Here is an 18,696-nt window from a genome sequence, read left to right on the forward strand (position 1 = left end):
TTAGCTCTTTGCTTCCCGGAATCAAGACTTGTTTATTCAGGAAATGTTGCTTGGCATCACTCACTGAGTGGACAACACATCAAGACCTGCTGCTCCTTCTTACAAAGCAGCACTGACACGATGGTGGACGAAGGTTAAATCGCTCTCTCCTTATCGGTTTCACCTCTTAAATCCACTTCAGTCATGAAGAGGAGAGGTGAAGGGAAGCAGACACATTGAGCCTTGTGACTACTGAACCCCACTGAAAGAATATTGCACACATCAATTAGATTGTGGCGCTCAAAATAATATATTTCTGTGGGACTTCTATTGAGAGCAAATATATTTCTTTCTAACTAATAATACTCTGAATACAGCACATAAAGAATTGTGCAACGAAGGTCATTAAGATTTCTATAGATATACTGTACATGAAGGTCTCCTGACAGTAACCATCTTTATAGTTGGGTTGAGACATATTATAGAGATAAAATTTTCCTATTCATGTCTTTTTAATTTCTAATTTCCGAGAACATGAAGAATTACATACAGTGCTCATAAACCATGACTAAAAGGCACGAAAAAAAGAGAGAGAGAGAGAAATCAGTGTTCAGTAATTTGCCCGTCATCTAAATGGACAGAGTTTTGACAGTCAGGGAGCAGTTTTCAGTCAGAATCATCACCACACTTCCTCTCCATAACAAAGCTACAAGAGGATTGAGATTGTGTTTGAGCGTCTCACACACACACACACACACACACACACACTGAGCTTCTTTCAGTTGCAAATGATGAACTGGGTGAGTGCGTGCACTTTGGGACCTTTTCCACTTGGACTTCTGAGTTAAGAAGAAAATTAACTTTGACATACCATAAGCATATTGGTTTGATTAACTTTGTTTGTGAAACACTTTTATAAATGAGGCTGCAGGGTAGATAAAACGTGATCAAACAGGCCATGAATGATTAGTCACACAATAGACTCTAACTTAAGCACATCCAATATTTAGCCATGACAATAAACACATCTGGAACGCCGCACTATAAAAATAATTTCTGAAGGCCAATTACAGAAAAAAGTATCAAGTTTTATAAACGTAAGATGGTTTGTCAGGTTCCAGATTTTGAATGTTTTTTTTTTCTTCCAACAAATACATTTCAGATAAATTAAAGCAGCATGTTACTAATTAATATAGGAAAGTACCTCCTCTTGTGATATTCGTGGTCTGTAATATTTTCAATTCAAGAGACTAAAGAACGGAAAGATAAAGGATTGAGAGAGAAGCTGATTGAAAGAGAAAAGTCAGGGAAGGAAAGAAAAGAAAAGAAAGAGAGCAACTCTGCTGAGCTGTGTATTAACGAATGCTCCCTCACTCCTCATCTCCCCTGAGCAGAAAGAAAAGACGAGAGGAAAAAAGAGGCGATGTGAGTGAACATGGTGAGATGGAAAATGTGAGGAGCCGACCGGGGCTGAGCCGGCGGTTTCACCAGTATAACTGTCCTATTGTCTGACTCGACCAGAGGCTCTGAGAAGGAGACACACACACAAACACAGAGAGAGAGAGAGAGACGGACAGACACGCTGCTGTGTTGTTGTCATGACTCTCATCAAACGCTGAGTAAACTCTAATGCCTGTTTGTTTGTGAGCTTGTGTAAACAATTACTGTAGAATAAGACTAAACAGAGAGGACTATGAGAAGAGATGGACACTGAAGTAGCTGCTCTGGAAACACTGTGATTATAAAACTGATATGATTTACACGTGGGCTGAGACATATTGAGACCACTGATTGTGACTCAGACTCAAACTAATGACGAACTAATGAGATCAACTATTTTGTAACTACAGGTACTACTGTAGATAATATGTGATTAGATCCAGTAGTTAGTAGTATAGTTTAGTAGTATAGTAAGAATGAGCACCCCATGAATACGCAGCCCCTTCTCCTGAAAATAAAGGTTATCTGCAACTGATATTCAACAGTTTATATATTTTGAAAAAACTCCAATAAGGATTGGATGATTAGGTTTTGTTTGGAATTCATACATTTAGCAAGTTTGCGAAAAATGTATATGCAAGAAGTTAAATGCTCAGTGACACTACAGATCTTATTTATGTGCTTGTAGGCTAGTAGTTAAAGCCTTACCGAACGGGTTTTATGGTTATGATCAGGCACTTTAATACAGAGAAAAGTTTACAGTGACTTCAGAAAGTTACATTTAACCCAAGCCGTAACCTTTCTCTAACCTTAAACCTAATCACACATACAACAGTTGTCCACTTTGTTCCCTTTATAAATGTCTCACTTTATTCATTCAAAAGAGTGTTTCCTCTGAGCACGGTCCAGACACTGACGTTTGTCGCTATAATGACGCTGCCTTGTACATAGAGTAATAAAAAGCAGTTGGACTTGGCTCCACGTTGACAAACTACAATTGTAAAACGCGGCTTTCATGTTACTGTGTCACTTTTAATCATCCCATAGTCAAATCAATTTGTTAATAGAGCATATTTGAAAACATCAGCGGAGAGCAGAGTGTTTAATGGGAGTTGAAAAGACGAGGTTCATGTCATCAGCAGCAGCACGGAGAAAAAATAAATAAAACCAAGTAAATAACACAGTGTGACCAGGTCGTCATGACAACTATTAAAAGAAGGAAGTTCACAGATGTAATTTGTTGCCAGGCCAAGCAGACCTGGAAAAAACAGATACTAAAATAACATATAACACTGTGGATAATCAGTATTTAAAGTAAATTTGGCTGGACTAATTCTCATAAATAGTTCATGTGTTAATTTAGAATTGATGGTGGTTTTTTGGAATGAATAATGCAGTGTTAGGAGTGTACAAATAAATTGGAAAGTGTTCAACTGACTATGTTCTGTATACTATTGGGTATAACACTGGTGCAGATGATGATAGTTGATGGTTGTATTATTGTAAATATACAGTCGTCCAGTGAGGCTCCATCATCAGTTGCTGCCATCTTGGATTAGTCGAGCTTGCCTCGTCTGTTCACCATGGGAGAAAGTTTCAGCACAGCAGGAGGTGAGGACAGAAAGAGGTTTGGAAAGTTCAGCAGACTTCCACAGCTGCGGACAAGCAAAATGAAATAAAAATTGGATAGTTAATGTGTTAATATTCGCTGTAACCAAGCCTTCCATGTGTTGGTGACCGTTCATGGACCAAAATTGGGCCGAGTGAGTTTGGGAAAAACTCTCTTCGTTTGGCAGAAGCAGTTCCGTGCACCTTTAATACCCCACTATTGAGCCTGCCTGTCACCATGAATAAACCTGTAAACAGAATATTCCAGTCCAGCTGTGGTGTCCTGCTCTCGGAGAGCAGAGCAGTCTGCCAGAAAAAAAAAAATACAGAAAAAGATGAAGCTGCCAGCTCGTCTCTGTGACTGAGCAGGAGGTTACTCCTAATGCAGTGGAAAATAGTGATGATCCCAGTGGTAGCAGCAGAAGTCAGTGCTGATCAGCAGCATGGTTTCTGTCGCTATTACTGTAAGTTAAAGTTTATTCATATATATATATTGCTTCATCACAAGTCTTTTTTTTACAGAGAAGAAAGAAACAAGGAAAGTGACTGTGTAATAAAATAGCTGAGCTAAGAAATCAAATAGCAACGACAGGACAAAACAAACAAAAGATGCCCCCCCCATTTGATCTTGTCAGAGGCGTTCAGTGCCTCTTCAGCCTGTGCAAGAGGAGGGGCAAAAAAGGCTTGAAAATAAAATAGGAGAAACCAAAATACAGGTAGTGTGTGTCTGATTTGGTGCAAATAGCAAAAACCAAAAGTTGAAGGAGTAACCTGACTCAAATTGACAGTGAGACGTCTTAGCTGGTTTCCCAATAATCTTACAATGGTCTTAACTGGATTATTCTAACAGAATTTTCTTACCTACTTGTGCCCAAAGGCAGGTAACATGAGCATCCACTTTTAAACGGATAATGCTTTGTGTATTTAAGCACAGAGACTTTTTTTCAGTTTTTTGTGCAGGTGGAGTTTTGCTGCATGAAAATCCAAACCTCCACATAAACACAATGATTCAGAGGGACACTCAACGACCGTATGTTTACACGAAGCCACCGAAACCAGGCCATTTAACTGTAACCAGGTTAAGATTGAACGCAGCCTCTGTGGACATAAATGTAGTCATTGACACTGTCAAATAAAGTCACTGTTTGTCTAATCTGAACAAAGCGTTGTGTTGCAAGCAGTGAAGGCATCACTTGACGCTGCAGAAATAAATGAGAAAAATGCAACATGCTGTTTGAGACATCTCTTCTGTCTCCATCTCATTTTTTTTCTCAGTTCAATAGTGAAGATCCCAAATTAATAAGATTTGAGAACAGGACAAAGGTTCATATATTTTTAATATATATTAACAGTTTTCTTTCCATCTCTTTTTGATTAAAGTCATTTGTCATGATAGACCCAAAATAGATTTATATCTGGACTTTTATTAAAGGCCCCAAAGTTTCACAACAACTTTAACAAAAACTTTGAAGTGCAGACACTTCTGTCTGTCTGTCTGTCTCTCTCTCTCTCTTTGTGTGTGTGTGTGTGTGTGTATGTGTGTGATTTCCTAGAAATGGGAAAGAAAGACAGACAGGAGACAGGAGAGGGAATTGCAGACAGAGGGGGGGGGGGGGGGCCGAGACAGGCTGTTGATTTGTGAGCAGAAGTGTGTGTGTGTGTGTGTGTGTGTGGTGTGTGTGTGTGTGTGTGTGTGTGTGTGTGTGTGTGTGGTGTGTGTGTGTGTGTGTGTGTGTGTGTGTGTGTGTGTGTGTGTGTGTATGTATGTAAAATCTATAAATGTTCAAGCTACATGGACGAACCGGCCGCTGCCCAGTATGTAAACTGAAACCACATTTACTTTTCCAATCAGCAGTATCTCCGTCACTCTCCCTCTCGTTCACCCCGCCTCCTTTCTTTATGTGAAATCTACTTAAACCTTGAAGCGACTCCACAGTTTAAATGTATTTTATAGAAAATCTCAGTGATGTAATTACAGAACTTGTGATTTTGCTGCAGGTGAACAGCAGATATTTTGATATTATGTTACTCTGAAGGGCAGGTTTGATTTGATCTGGCTCTTTATGATGGATGAGTTTGAAACTGAAACCTTGTCATTAGAGAGAATAATGTGTGAATAAATACATACTCTGTTACAGTAATATGTTTCCAAGAGCAACAGCTTGCACATAGGGATTGGCTATAATAATAATAATAATAATAATGATAAAAAGAAGAACTATGATAATGTTGACAACAATAATAATAAGAATTTCTTTAGATTTACAATGAAATTTAATCTTTATCCGATATAATGCAAATGTTGTAATACTGGATATCAAAATATGATAAAGGCCTAACGGCTTTCTTAAAAAGGGTTTACAAAACAAATTAAAGAGTATACTCAGGTGATAACATCTGTTTCTTTCCAACTCATTAAAAGTTATAGAGAGCTTTTCTTTTAGATGTATATCAGAGAAGACAACAATAACAGAAACAAGGGGGGAAAAATCACCAAAATAATCATCATCAAAGTCAAAGTCTTTTTACAGGAGTTGGTCTCACAGGCTTTGTGGTCAGAGAGCAGCCAAGAGCTCTGGTTTACCCTGCTGAAAGAAAGGATTCATACTGTACAACTCTATTGAAATGTCCATTAAAATTGAAACACGATTTGCCTAAATTTGATTTCAGCAACAACTACAGCAGCTGTACATTTAGCAGTGCAATCCTGATATAGATTTGCAGTTTATCATTCACCATTGGGGATTGTAAAGAAAATAAAAAATGTGACAAATTACATTTTTGAAATAAACTCATTAAGTTTGTAAGTAATTTCGGACAACAAGTTTTTAAGTTAGGGTCAGAAAATAACAAACAAAACAAATATTAAACTTGGATAAAATGCATTTATTATTTATTTTATTATTGTTATTATAAATATGTTTTATTGGTATGTTAGTAAGAAAATGCTTTATCAGTTAAAATAAAAATGATTATTATTTTTATTTAAACAATTATTTACCCTCGGAAAAAAAATCACAGTTTACAGTTAAAGGAGGGCAACACCTGTCACATCGCAAACATCAGTTGTTACTAATTAATTGCACTAAATTGGCAACGGGTCATTCTCACACTTTTTGCAGTGTTATACGTTGATGTTTCTGTAATGTGACAGAAAAACAACACACACAACCTCATGTCATGACCACAAAATAATGAAAAATATTTAAAGTACACATTATAATAATGTCAAACCTATATTGTGTTGTTGGATATTGGATTCCGTGGGGATGTATGAAGAAAATAAACTCAACATCACAAATTAGACCTTTTTAAGTTCAGAAAAATAACAAGTTTGACATTATGAAACAACTTTGTCCTCCTGTGGGAACACCACATAAACTCAATATCTAATAACAGTGCTTTACTGAAACATATCTTTTGACTTTATGGTCATGAACTGTTAGGACAGTTTGTGTTTTTATGAGAATCACTGCAACAAAATCGCCTTAAATCTGCATCTCTGTGATACTTCTAAAGATAAACAAAATGTGAGCTTTATACATCTGCATTCAAACATACACAACATGATGTAAAGGGAGCAAAACCAGGATCACAGAGCAACAGAAAACAGCCTTACTGTGTATAGATGCTTTAAACCAATTATCTGCTGCACTGTTTGACATAGTGGTGGATTTGAAACTCCACAGAGAGGCAACTCATGAGGGTCATTAGACTGTATGAGTTCTCTACGTGGTCATAATGACCAAAGTCATTTTACAAGACGCTCCCTATAGGGCTGAGACTTCCCTCTTAATGTGTTTCTCTCATACAGACGGCTGTTTCATGAGCAACACAATAAAGTGAAACACCTTCCATGACCTCACCAATCACTCCAATAAAGTTAAAAGGTTGCAGTTAAAGTTGTTGTTTTTTTGTATTTCATTCTTGGAGAGGAAAACAAAAAACTTCATTTACAATTATACAAGACTGAACATATTAGTGTTAAGTAAATTCTTGGCAAATAGATGTGGCAGAAACTGGTTTGTTAAGTTCCTGTAAACAATTTATTACTTTTTACCCTGTGGAACCAGCCCATAGGTGAAATATCATTGTAGTCACTGATTCTAGGCTGTCAGCTGTCAACAGCTGCCACCTTTCACAAAGGCGCAAATAACAAATGGCCTTTTGTGTCTCTAAAGTGTTGATTGTTTGATCCTTAAAACACACATTTTGGGTGGAGCATCACTTAAATCAAATTATGTTTTTGTCCGTGATGGAAGGGCCCATTGCTAGGACTGCACCTCCCTGTATTGTGGTTGACAACTTAATAAGAACCCCCCCCAAAAAATGAGTCATCTCATCAAAAGGGTTGATTTGACTGGCTGTTAGGGGTGTGATTCAGAAATGAGGCCGAGGCACATAATGTTAGTCATATTACATTTTCATCTCCTGAGCACCGAGGCAATAATGTGCTTGTTTGTTTTCTGGTTGATGTCATTTCATATCAGCAACAATTTGAGAACATACACTGCCTTAATTAGATGACAAATACAGAAAGAGAGAGAGAGAGAGAGATAGGGAGAGGGAGAAATACAGATGATACACAGTGTTTTTTATTTATTCTAAGTATCAACACATACAGTAGTTTATAATCACTTTCTTTTTGAGTGGCCTCCAAACCACAGAAGACAACCTCCCTTCAAAGAGTGAAGCCCTTGTAAGGAAATGTCCCCCAAAAGACTGATGGTCTATTATTTCACCTACCTTGGGTGTGATTTCCTCTTTAACAGCCTCTCACTCACAGCCGGTGACGCCGTGTGTGAGCAGGCTCATCATGTTAACCTCAGGGAGGACGTTCGGCTCCATCAGGGGGACTGGTCTCACTATCAACCGATGGATTTTGTGGGAGCTGGAGCTCCTGCTGCATAGATGAATCAGCCCTCTTGGCCACTTTCATTTCCAGTGTTATGCTGACCCCAGGAACATAATTCAAATGTTTTTCTTCTCCTCTCATCTCCACCGGGGGGACGGCTCGTGTGTGATGCTGTGAGAGGCTTTCAGTGAGTAGTGATATTCCTCTGCAGCTCCAGATCTGTCTGGAAAGCACAGAAGCACAGTGTAGCTGTACTGTAAAGCACTGCGCTCTGATAGGGATGTATGGCCTTTGTGACTCGTGACTTATGCATACAGTATCACTCCGCTTAAATTGGCCTCTACTGTCATGAGCATCCAATCAGAATGACAGTGTTCACATTTTAACACCCACTCTTTATATAAGGACAGCAACAATAACAGTGACTAGTCAAATCATTGAGGTCCAGTTTGCCTGTGTGGCCAAAGCCCACTGACATCCAAATAACACGTTATATCACACAATACAATATCAAGAAAGATATCAGTAAATGTCTATGTTCTATTTTTAATCCTTGGACCAGTATTGTACTATCAGTTTCAGTATACTTGCATATGCTAATAATAACTGACACTGAGCGAGAATGGGGTAGGCTACATCTTGGACAGGTCACCAGTCTATCACAGAGCAACACTCACATTCAGACCTACAGGTATTTTAGAGTCAGCAATCAACCTAGTGTGCTTGTCTCTGCATAGGGAGAACATGCAAACTCCCCAGGCCCGGGAATCCAACACAGATCTTTCTTGCGACAGTGCTAACAACAGCATTTTTAAATGCAGATTCATATGCGCTCATGAATGGAGTAGATGGTGTGTTTCAAATGTGTTTGAGATTAGGGAAGTGTTGAGTAGCAGAATACACTTTGGATAAGGTATAAGTGAAGCTTTAGTGAATGAAACACTTGGTTAAGAAAAGTTGTGTGGGTGTGGGGTCTAAGGCGGTGAATTGGCATACGGTGCATGTGTCTCTCATGCCAGAGACTGTATATTGTAGCACAATAGACTGTAGACTAACAGCTGATATTGGCTTTGTTTGTCAAACCACAACGCTGGCAACAAATAAACGTTTAGACAGGAATACTGTTCTGGTAATTGAATTCTGGAAGGCAGAAACCTTATGCCTTGCAACTTCAAACACAACAAAACTTTGCATAACTGCGATGTAGATCTCTAGTCACTGGCCACCTATAACATCAGGGGCTGTTCCCAATTGATAGAAACAAGTTTTCACCACTAAGACCACTTGAATTCCTCTGTGACGCGCCATGGTCCAAGATTTACTCTACACAGTGACTTCAGAGTTAAAGGAAAACTCTTCTGGATGTTTTATAGAAACAGTTACGGCCCATCACTGTTAGTAAAGGCTGACTTTACTGTATAGCTCAGATGATGCAATCCCATCGGACAGCCTCCTTCACTCAAGGCCAGTTGACATCAAGATAGAAATCCCCTTGCATCTTTCACAGAAGGTCAAGCACATCAGAGATGACAAGTCTGATTTTGAGAGACTCTTTAGCTGTAATCCTCCACATCTTGCTGACTTTATGGCAAGTTCAACTGTGACATAAAAGATTTTAGTTTTCCCTTTACATCTTTACTGACTTATTCCATCCTTGCAGGGGTAAAAAAAAAAGGCCCAAAGACAGACTCTAAGCACATAATGTCTTGTCTTTTCTGTGGTGATAAGGCACAATTACACAGAAATTGTAAACATGGGTTTTTGACTCATTCCTTCCATTAATTGTGATGGTTGTGGTCATGAGCCTGACTACAATCTCTTAGCTGGACCACCACAGGGAATAGTCGTCTTTCTTCCTCTCTAAACTGTCTGGCCTTCGGGTCCGGCTCTGCTTGCAGATAAAACACTTGGCAAGAGCTGCAGATGAAAGTGAATCTTGTTTTGGGAAAGCTCTGTTAAAGTTGCAGTCTGGCTGATAGCCTGAGTGTGCAATTCCTCTACTGTTCTGCAGTGAGGGACTCCATTATGAATATAATGAAGTTCCTCTATCTTGAAACAACAGTGTCACTTAACTACTAATTGATTTACACAGAAATTATTATTTTAGTATTTCAATATTTATGTACAGAGAGAGAGAGGAATGAGAAACTGCCCTTAATTTAAACCAGGAATATTTTACCACTGTATACTGTGGAAACTTTGTTATCACTACTTTTGGGTGATTTTAATCCTCTCTAACAAGTTATTCTGTGGGCACCCAAAATATTAGATTTTTACTTTAATGTTTTCCTGTTATGAGTCAGCTCTGAGATTAATATCGTTGTCAGAATTGGGTTATAATGTTGAACAAACACTGGATTTCATGCCAGTGGGAATGTGAGGGTCATGGATATGAATAAGTTATGGTTCTTTGAAAATATATATTTTTTAAAAAGTTACTTTGGCAGCAGAAATATGAGTTGGTTTTATGTTTGACAACAAACAATGAATCTAATGTGGAAAGTATAAAAAGAAGAAGGAGGGTGCAGTGTCCTGGTGACTCAGCGGGTAAGGTACTAGCTGTGTAAAAGCAAATTTTGAGTACAGCAGCTTTATGAACCGCTGACGTTCCTGCAACTGCAGAGACATGTATATCTAATTGAAGGGAACATTTTCAAAAACAAACGTGGAAGAAGCTTCTCTTAAACATACTCCAAATCAGCAGGCAGGAGCAGAAGAAAAGTAACAGAAGGAACGTCTTTGTCTATGTGAGTGCCCGTCCACATGGCAACAGGGATCCACACTGACCAACTGGAAAAAATCAGCAAGCTGTCTCTGGTGTGGAGAGCTAAAGAACAAATTAGTTAAACAAAGGTCAACAAGGTAGAGTCTGCTTGAAGATAGATAGAAACAACAACAGTAAGGCACTAAACCCAAGACACTCTTTACAGTATATTGGATATAAAATGCTTGAGAGATGTTTATCGTTTAAGGAGGAGAGGGTCAAACCAGGTCATTAAACACATAAGAGCTGACTTTTACTGGTACAGCTACGTAGGTATGTGTGAGTGGTAGCCAGTCCAAGTCTCTCTCCATCCCTATATAAATTATAACAGTTTTTGTCTAAGTATTAAATATTAAAGGGTGGTCACACGGGAGCAGTAAACACCTGCAAACAAACTTAAAGTCAGTGTCTGTGTTTTTTGTTTTAGGTTTTCCTGGTCTCCTTATTGAAATATGTTCATAATCATCAATATAAAATGACAAAAATTGTGTTTGCTACAACAGTATGTATATTTATTTCCTGTTTTATTATTTAAAGTTCTTGGGCAATTGCTCTTAAGGGATTATATTAGTATCTAAGACAACAGTTGCAGGTAGGTAGAGAATGTGTGCTTCATTATTCTTCTTGCATAATGTTTTCTTTTCAGTCTCTGTTGAATACCTCAAATAAAGCCAATTAAGTTCCACAGACTCTTTCGCAAACTGCTTGAAATTGGTACATCAGTGTTGTACGTTTTTGTGTATAGCTTCCTCACCTTTACTCACTCTGTGTGAGGTTTGTGTACAAACTCGAGAAACAAAAAAAAAAAAAAGTATTTCATGCTTACAGAATAAAGAAAGGCAATTCTCTCTTGTGCTGACTCACAAGCTCTTGTTCTCACAGGGATTATGCATATTGCTGATTACTGGGATATCGTTGGTTATGTATATACACACACTTACTGATCGCCCTCTTTGTATTCTTTGATTAAGGTCAGCGACATCCAAAACTTGGCTGTAAGGGTGAAAATCTCGCTGCAGCCTTGTAAGGTTGCGGAGGCCACTTGCTATTTGTTCTTCAGACAGCCGAGTCAAAGCATTTTCTTTTCACTTGACCTTGTTAGTAGCGAAATATATGCAGTACTTTTTTCATTGCTGCTGTGAATGCTGAACATCATTTCATCTGACATTTAAGCCTGAAGGAGCCTGGCTTGTGCTTTTGCATTTTTTTTTAGTCCATTTACTACAAATCATGCACAACTATTAGGAACTTTAGCACTTTTCCTATGCAGTCTTTATTGGCCCTGTGGTCAAGCGTCAACACTCTGCAATCCAATCCCAACCCACCAACCCCTGTATTAGTGAGGAATTATTACTCCTACACTTGAAAACCCACCAATCCTCTGTTTGCTCCTTTCTCTGCCATGCATCTGTCAAAATATTCATTTTTACTATTATGTTTTTGCACGGGGGAACATTTGTGGGAAATGTTGCACATTACAATAACAAAAATAGTTGCGCCTGCATGCATCGATGGTACAGTAGTGTCACTGTAATGGCTAATGTTCTTATAGTTGTGTTGATAACTTAGTGTACTCATTCAGGCAAATACCATTTACCCTTTTCCCTGAATATATGTTCTTTAAACTACCTGCTTGATATATTGTCTTTCTATTTCAGTGAGGTTATGGAGTTGGCATTTGGCGATTTTACAAGATATCCTCAGTAATGGACTGTTGAGCTAATGCATCTGATATGTTTTCTTTATTTAACCATTCTTGTAGAGGAGAGTTGTGAGAAGTCTATATCTAATCTGTCCAGTATTGTAAATTGATGAGGGTTAAGATGTAGTGATGAGGAAATAAGGTTGATGAATTTAATTATGGTTGCCATATATATAGTGAAGGGGTGCAACAAATATACCTTGACAACAGAACAAGAACTCACATATTTATTTCACATATAACACAGAGAGTGATGTGAAAAAAGAGACAGATTTGACAACATAAATAATTTCCATATTTTTTAAATCGCAATGACAGAGCCAGCAAGAAACAAACAGAAAGGATTATTGAGCAAAGCAAGTCAATATAAAACAAGACTGTCTTTATGACAGTCAGTGAGTCAGTCTTTAGCCAGTAGGCCTATTTGCATCATATCAAGCCGTAATGTTGCACTGTATTGAATATTACATGGTATACCCCATGTTGTCAGTCTAAAAATGAAATTCTTTGCCATCAGCACAATATTACTTGTTAATAAGAAGAGGAAAGGGTACAATAAGAAGGACAAGAGTACACAATCTCTTTCTTGAAGAAAGAGTTGAATAAATGAAGGAAATGATGAAGGAAAAGCGAGGAAATGGAACATTCCAAAAGGAAATCAATGGGAGGTTTATGTAAAAGACATGCGGCAGGTGGCAGGTGGATTATTTCTTCAGTGTGACTCTTTCTCTGTGGTTCTTAGAAAGCCCGCACCTCTCAGGAGGTGGTGGATCCAGCAGTGTGTATGCCTGGAGGCTGCAGCATTGCCTTTTGTTCGCAAAAAAAAAAAAAAAATCTTACCTTTGGCTTTTGAAGGACATTGTTTGAAAAGGAGACTAAAAAGTTCACAGTCCCCAAACCCCCTCCCCCCATGGGGCAACAGAGGAAGGAAGGACTGTGAAGGGAAGGGTGAGAGACTAAGCCAAGTGGCTGGTTTCATAGCGAGCTAACAAGGGCATATCCATTATTTATGTCACCAAGTTCCCCACAACATTCCTCTAAACTAGTCTTTGATTATTTTTTGCATTATGGCAATTTAAAAAATATCATGCCTGGCTGAGTGCGCAATACTAAATCACAGAGCAGCAATTCTTTTTCACTAACTTTCATCTTGTCTTTATGTTGCATGTTTCCATTTGACCACCCACGCTTAACATCTGCACTCAGGCATGGCACTGGAAGGTGGCTTCAATAAAAGCATCCATTAAAGACAATATTTGACTAGTCTGTAGCAATGGAGATAAAAATCGATGAAATAGCAGACAACACAAAGTGATGATGATTGAATTGTTACATTACCCATTTTGTATCTATAGTGGTTCCCAGTAGAGAGGCAAACATCCCATGACAAGGTGAATTATCATCTTCGACATCAATTTTCTGATTTAGATTTTAATCACGCTGACGCAGGTTTCATTTGCCCTGTGGTTAAATAGGTAGTGATAAGAGTTATTAATATGTATGGACCTCTGATCTTTTCAGTGTAGAGGGAAGGCTGCATCAAATTTAAGATTAAATACATTTTTTTAATTTTATATTGCCTAAGGTTTTGATTAGAGATATGGGTTTGTACCTGCTATGAAAGCCTAACTTGAGTTTCCCATGTATACCAAGGCTGTGAAAGATTGATTTAAATTTTGAATACCGAAGCAAAAATATTTGCATGTGGTTTATTTTGTGGGCTCAATAAAGTGCCTTCTTAAATTCTACCAGGACAATATTTACCGGTATAAATATCCTGCAAATGTGAAACAGTTTTTGTTTTGTTTTGTTTTTTTAAAAAGTGTAGATGAATTCATATTTCTAACATAAACCAGCATTCATGTTTGTCTCATTTTTCTGAAACTGTTCACTGCAACTTTTTGTCACTGGATAATCTGAAGGGGGCACTGTTCAGTGATATGTAATTATATGTTTCTGCAAATAACTCCAACATTTTACAGTTTTTCTCGATTGTTTACACACAATTTCTGGTTCTTGAGGCACAATGGCCTCAACATCTAACTCATGCACCGACCCCCTGAACCAAGTCTGCTAAACTACAAGCACAATTCCTGCTTTACACTCAATTTGCAGTTCTTTAACACACTTTTTTCAAAACACTACACACAATTCTTTGCATTTGGCACAATTTTCATGAAGAAAATCTCTTGTTTTCACGAGTAACACACTGTTATTCAAAATTCTATAGTTAGTTTCCCTACTATGCACACTGACTCATCACATGGGTAAACACCTGTCACACAGTTTTACAATTAGCAATCAGAGCTTTAGCAAAAAAGGGCAACAGGCAGTGATGAACTGGAACCAAACAGAAAGAGGCCACACATACTATACTGTAACACAAACACACACACTGATATATATAGCAGTGATCATAATGATGATAAGAAAAAAAAATGCATTGATCACCAAAATTGTTGATGGAAAGATTCGAACCTAGAATAGAACAAAGTCTTTGACTACAAAGAGTGCTGCTCTACTAGGTTAGCTACATGTTACAGTAGTCTCATCCCATCAAAATTATGTGTTCAGTCTTTCAAAATTGTTCGGCTGTAAATCAGCTGACCCCAACCCACTCTTTTATTTTTCTTTTGTGGTCACATCAGCATGGCTGCATCGTCACACGGCCATCTCGGTCGTGTCTTCACTCATTTCATATGTTTCGGTGTATTTGAGTGTTCTGAGTATAAAAACAATATTCTAAAATACATTTACAGTATATACTGTCTGTAGTTACTGTAAAAAAAGAAAAAGAAACAAAAAGCCTAAGTCATTATGATGAATGAAGTAGAAGTGTTTTCCATTCATCATAGTGTTTTACACTGAGCACATCAGTGTTCAACTGGTTCTTATAAATGTCTAGTCATACGATGGTTTGTGTCTGTCATTTGAGACTAAAATAGCATTTTGAGAATAAATAACATTGTTTTGAATGTAAAGTTTCATTTTGAAGGAGAAGTGAGAGGTTTTGCCCATTGTGTGTGAGTTTTTGGATTTGTGTGTAGAGTTCTGAGAGTATGAGGCATGCTTTCAGAAAACGTGTGTAAACAATCGAGAAAAACTGTAATTCAGAAAATGTACATTGCATTTATGTCATTTGAATTCAGTTTAAAACCAGTATGTGTCATTTATTGTGCTAAAATGTATTGAGCTGTCATACTCATGCAACAAGTGGGGGGTGGTTGTGTACTGCTCCAATGAAAGAGAAATGCCAAATGTAAACAAAATATAGTTTACAACAAAAACTTCAAGTGCAACTTTAGTCTGCAGTTTTAAATCAGACAGAAATCTGTGTCAACTGGGGAAGTAATCTTGATATTTAGCCTATAGTTCCAATTTGTTAATTCTAATAAATCAGATTATGTCAACTGACACTTTATGACTCACTCTTCTTGATTTTCATCTATTTTATCTGGTGTAAATAAGTAAAAATAGGCATGTGCGTCACTTTTCTCTTTGTTTTGGCTGAGTTTTAGCTATGCCATAAAGTGAAACTGAGGTAACGGTGAAAGTCATCCACAATCAATTAAGAAAATCAGATTTGTTTATTTAATCTGACCGGATGATGTGGTTATTTTTTGTCATTTAAAGGATAAGTGACAGTAAAATAACAGTTTATGTTACCCTTAAAGCCAATTTTAGTGTAGTTGGAGTGACATTACAGTGCGTCTCTTTTAAAGTCAGTGCTCTAGAAATTTAGGGGTGATTTGATTCAGTATAAATTTTGTGAATAAGTGCGCTTACACAGTTCGTCACTTTAAGAGCCAGTAAGTGTTGATGTGATTCAGTATTCATTTTGTAAATAAACCAGATTAGCAGAGTGTTTTGTCTCTGCCAGTCTGTGTTCTTGATTTTTGTTTAAACTGATCTGTTTTAGAATAAACTGTGTGAATGACTGAGATTAGGCTTGATGTCACTTTAAGAGTCAATGTTCATTTAGTGTTAATTTGTTTGAGTATAAACTTGGTTAATAAGTGAAATATGTGAGTATGTGTTTCTCTGAGAGTCACTGCTCTTGCTTTTTGAGTGTTTGATCAGATTTAGTGTTAAATTTGTAAATAAAAGTAAGTAAAGAGTGAGAAATGTTGATTTTAGTGAAGTTTGTCTGAAGTAGGCTACTGCATTTGTAAATAAGTAGTGTTTGTCACTTTCAATGTTCTTGATTTTGAGTGAAGTTGATTTATTTTAGTCCTATTTACTGTAAATGAGTGAGGTTATGGTCTGTGTCACTTTAAGAGTCAGTGTCCTCCTTCAGTTTAGTGTTGATTTGACTTAGTGTTAACTTTGTATGAGAGAGATCAAAGTTTGGCTCTTTGCAAGTCAGAAATGCTGATTTTATTGAAGTTGATTTAATTTTGTACTAATTTTGTAAACAAATGAGATTAGAGTGTTTTGTCACTTTAAGAGTCAGTGTTGTTGATTGTTGGTGAAGTTGATTTCTTTCAGTATTTTAAACACTGTAGCCTAAATGAGTGAGATTATGGTCGGTGTCACTTTAAGAGTCGGTGTTCTTGATTTTACCGTGGCTGAATCTGGTTTTAGTGTTAACTTTGTAAATAAGTGAGACACCGTGTTTGTCTCTTTAAGAGTCAGTCTTCGGGTGGCTTCTTGATATTAATAGAGCTGCTGTGTCTTCCTCCTCTGACGTAATGCCCACAGCCTACAGAGAGACAGGCAGAGAGGTCCTGTCACAGCAAAGCGATAACACCAGTCTGAACAAAAAAAAAAAAAAAAAAAGAACAGATAACGAGCTGCTCTGCTTTGGTTTGCTGTCCCCAGCAAATCCGGGCTCCGGGCGGCTGAATAATATACTATAACATCGGAATATTGCAACACCATCAGAGCCAAAAACTCACTCATTAATCAGTCGGTATTCGCCTGTAGTTTTATGTGTTGCCGTGAAGCCTTAACTATCTCTCTTTCCCTCTCAGACCAAAGAAAAAAAGAGAGAGCCAAGACACAGTCACCCCGTCCGACATCATCAACAAACAAAAACCCCTCAAAGAGACGAACCAGCCAGCCAGCCAGCCAGGCAGCCACCATCTTAACAGGCTGCTGAAAGAGACACACACAGAGAGCAAAGAGGCTAATGCTTATTTTGATCAACAGGTAAGCAGCACCCAAAGAAACACTAGCAACACAAATGCACACACAGCCCTGTCTACTACTAGTTGGTGCAGTGGCACAGTAAAAAAAAAAGAAAAGAAAAAGAAAAACGCATCGGCGGTGCACGATTTGGAGTTGTAGATGGCGAAATGCATGCTCTCGGACAAGTGGGAAGGATGAAATGTGTTGGTGTTTTTTTTTTCTCAAAAAAAAAAAAAAAAAAGGAGAGCGAGAGAGAGGAGAAAGGGGGGGAAGCCGGAGCTATCAATGCTGCGTTTAGGAGACAAAAATATTGCTCTGTTAGCCGTTGGGAGTTTTTACGACGGACAGCAGTCGGTTTGCGTCTTATGTAACTAACGGCCTGAGCAGCGTCGCTGAGGAAAGAGGGATCTGCTGAATGAGGGGGAGGAAAGGAGCAGCAGCACCGCTTTGAATTCACATGGCAATTTACATTTAGGTTAGGACACCAAACGCTACACAAATACAAATGTTTTGGGGGGCTACTGGGGGGACGGCTACTGCTTTGATTTAAGACTGAGTTTGAAGCCAGCAGCAAGGGGACGTGGAGTGACTTAGTCGCCAGAAGTAGGTTTGTGTTTTCTCTTAAGTTTTGTTTCTTGCTTTTTTCCCCCTCTATTTATTTATTATTATTTTTTTGGAGGGGGGGAGGTGGGGGCAGACACAAAATTGACGATAAGTGGCATCCCGGACCGGAGCTGTGTGAAGAAGCCGGTGACTTGGAGCCGTGTGGTCGCCTCGGTGTAGCCTGTCTCTCCTGCATCCTACTGTGACTTAACTTTCTGTGATTTTTTCATTGATAACTTTTCCCCTCACTATTCCGACTTGCAAACTTGATACTCAAGTTCACATTTGCTTGGTGCTAACGAGTGACGCACGTCGTTCACAGAGATACAGAGAGAGAGAGAGGGGAGGAAAGACAGATTTGTGCTGAAAGCTGAACGCGGTTTAGATGCTCGGGGAGTTTATTTGGGGCTAAAAGTGGCAAAGTAGTGTCACTCCGGATCAAAGGGAGTTGTGTTTTTACAAGCTGATATGGCGCTGTTTCTTTTGCACCTCTTTTCATTGTTAGGAAGCTCGAGAGCGCATGGTGGATGTGAGTTGTCGTAAAAAAAGAAAAGAAAACATCCTCCCTTATCAAGTTGAGAGACAAAACAAGCACTAAGCAGCTCACATATCACT

General features: G+C 38.2%; 1 protein-coding gene across 4 annotated transcripts in view; it reads left to right on the plus strand.

Moving 5' to 3' along the window:
- The first annotated feature begins 17,054 nt into the window (after positions 1-17,054).
- The window catches only part of trps1 (trichorhinophalangeal syndrome I), a 115,037-nt gene continuing 113,395 nt past the window's right edge, over positions 17,055-18,696 (plus strand). Inside the window, exon 1 of one of the 4 annotated variants that reach the window (XM_085791503.1) lies at positions 17,055-17,499. The gene's annotated coding sequence lies outside the window, so the exon portion shown is untranslated. Of the gene's footprint in view, positions 17,500-17,781; positions 18,086-18,696 lie in introns of those variants that run through there. The other 3 variants (XM_085791504.1, XM_085791500.1, XM_085791501.1) reach the window with 3 other exon arrangements.

This window comes from Trachurus japonicus, chromosome 11 (genome assembly GCF_045865225.1).
Source record: "Trachurus japonicus isolate A0001 chromosome 11, Traja_1.0".
NCBI classification, from domain to species: domain Eukaryota; kingdom Metazoa; phylum Chordata; class Actinopteri; order Carangiformes; family Carangidae; genus Trachurus; species Trachurus japonicus.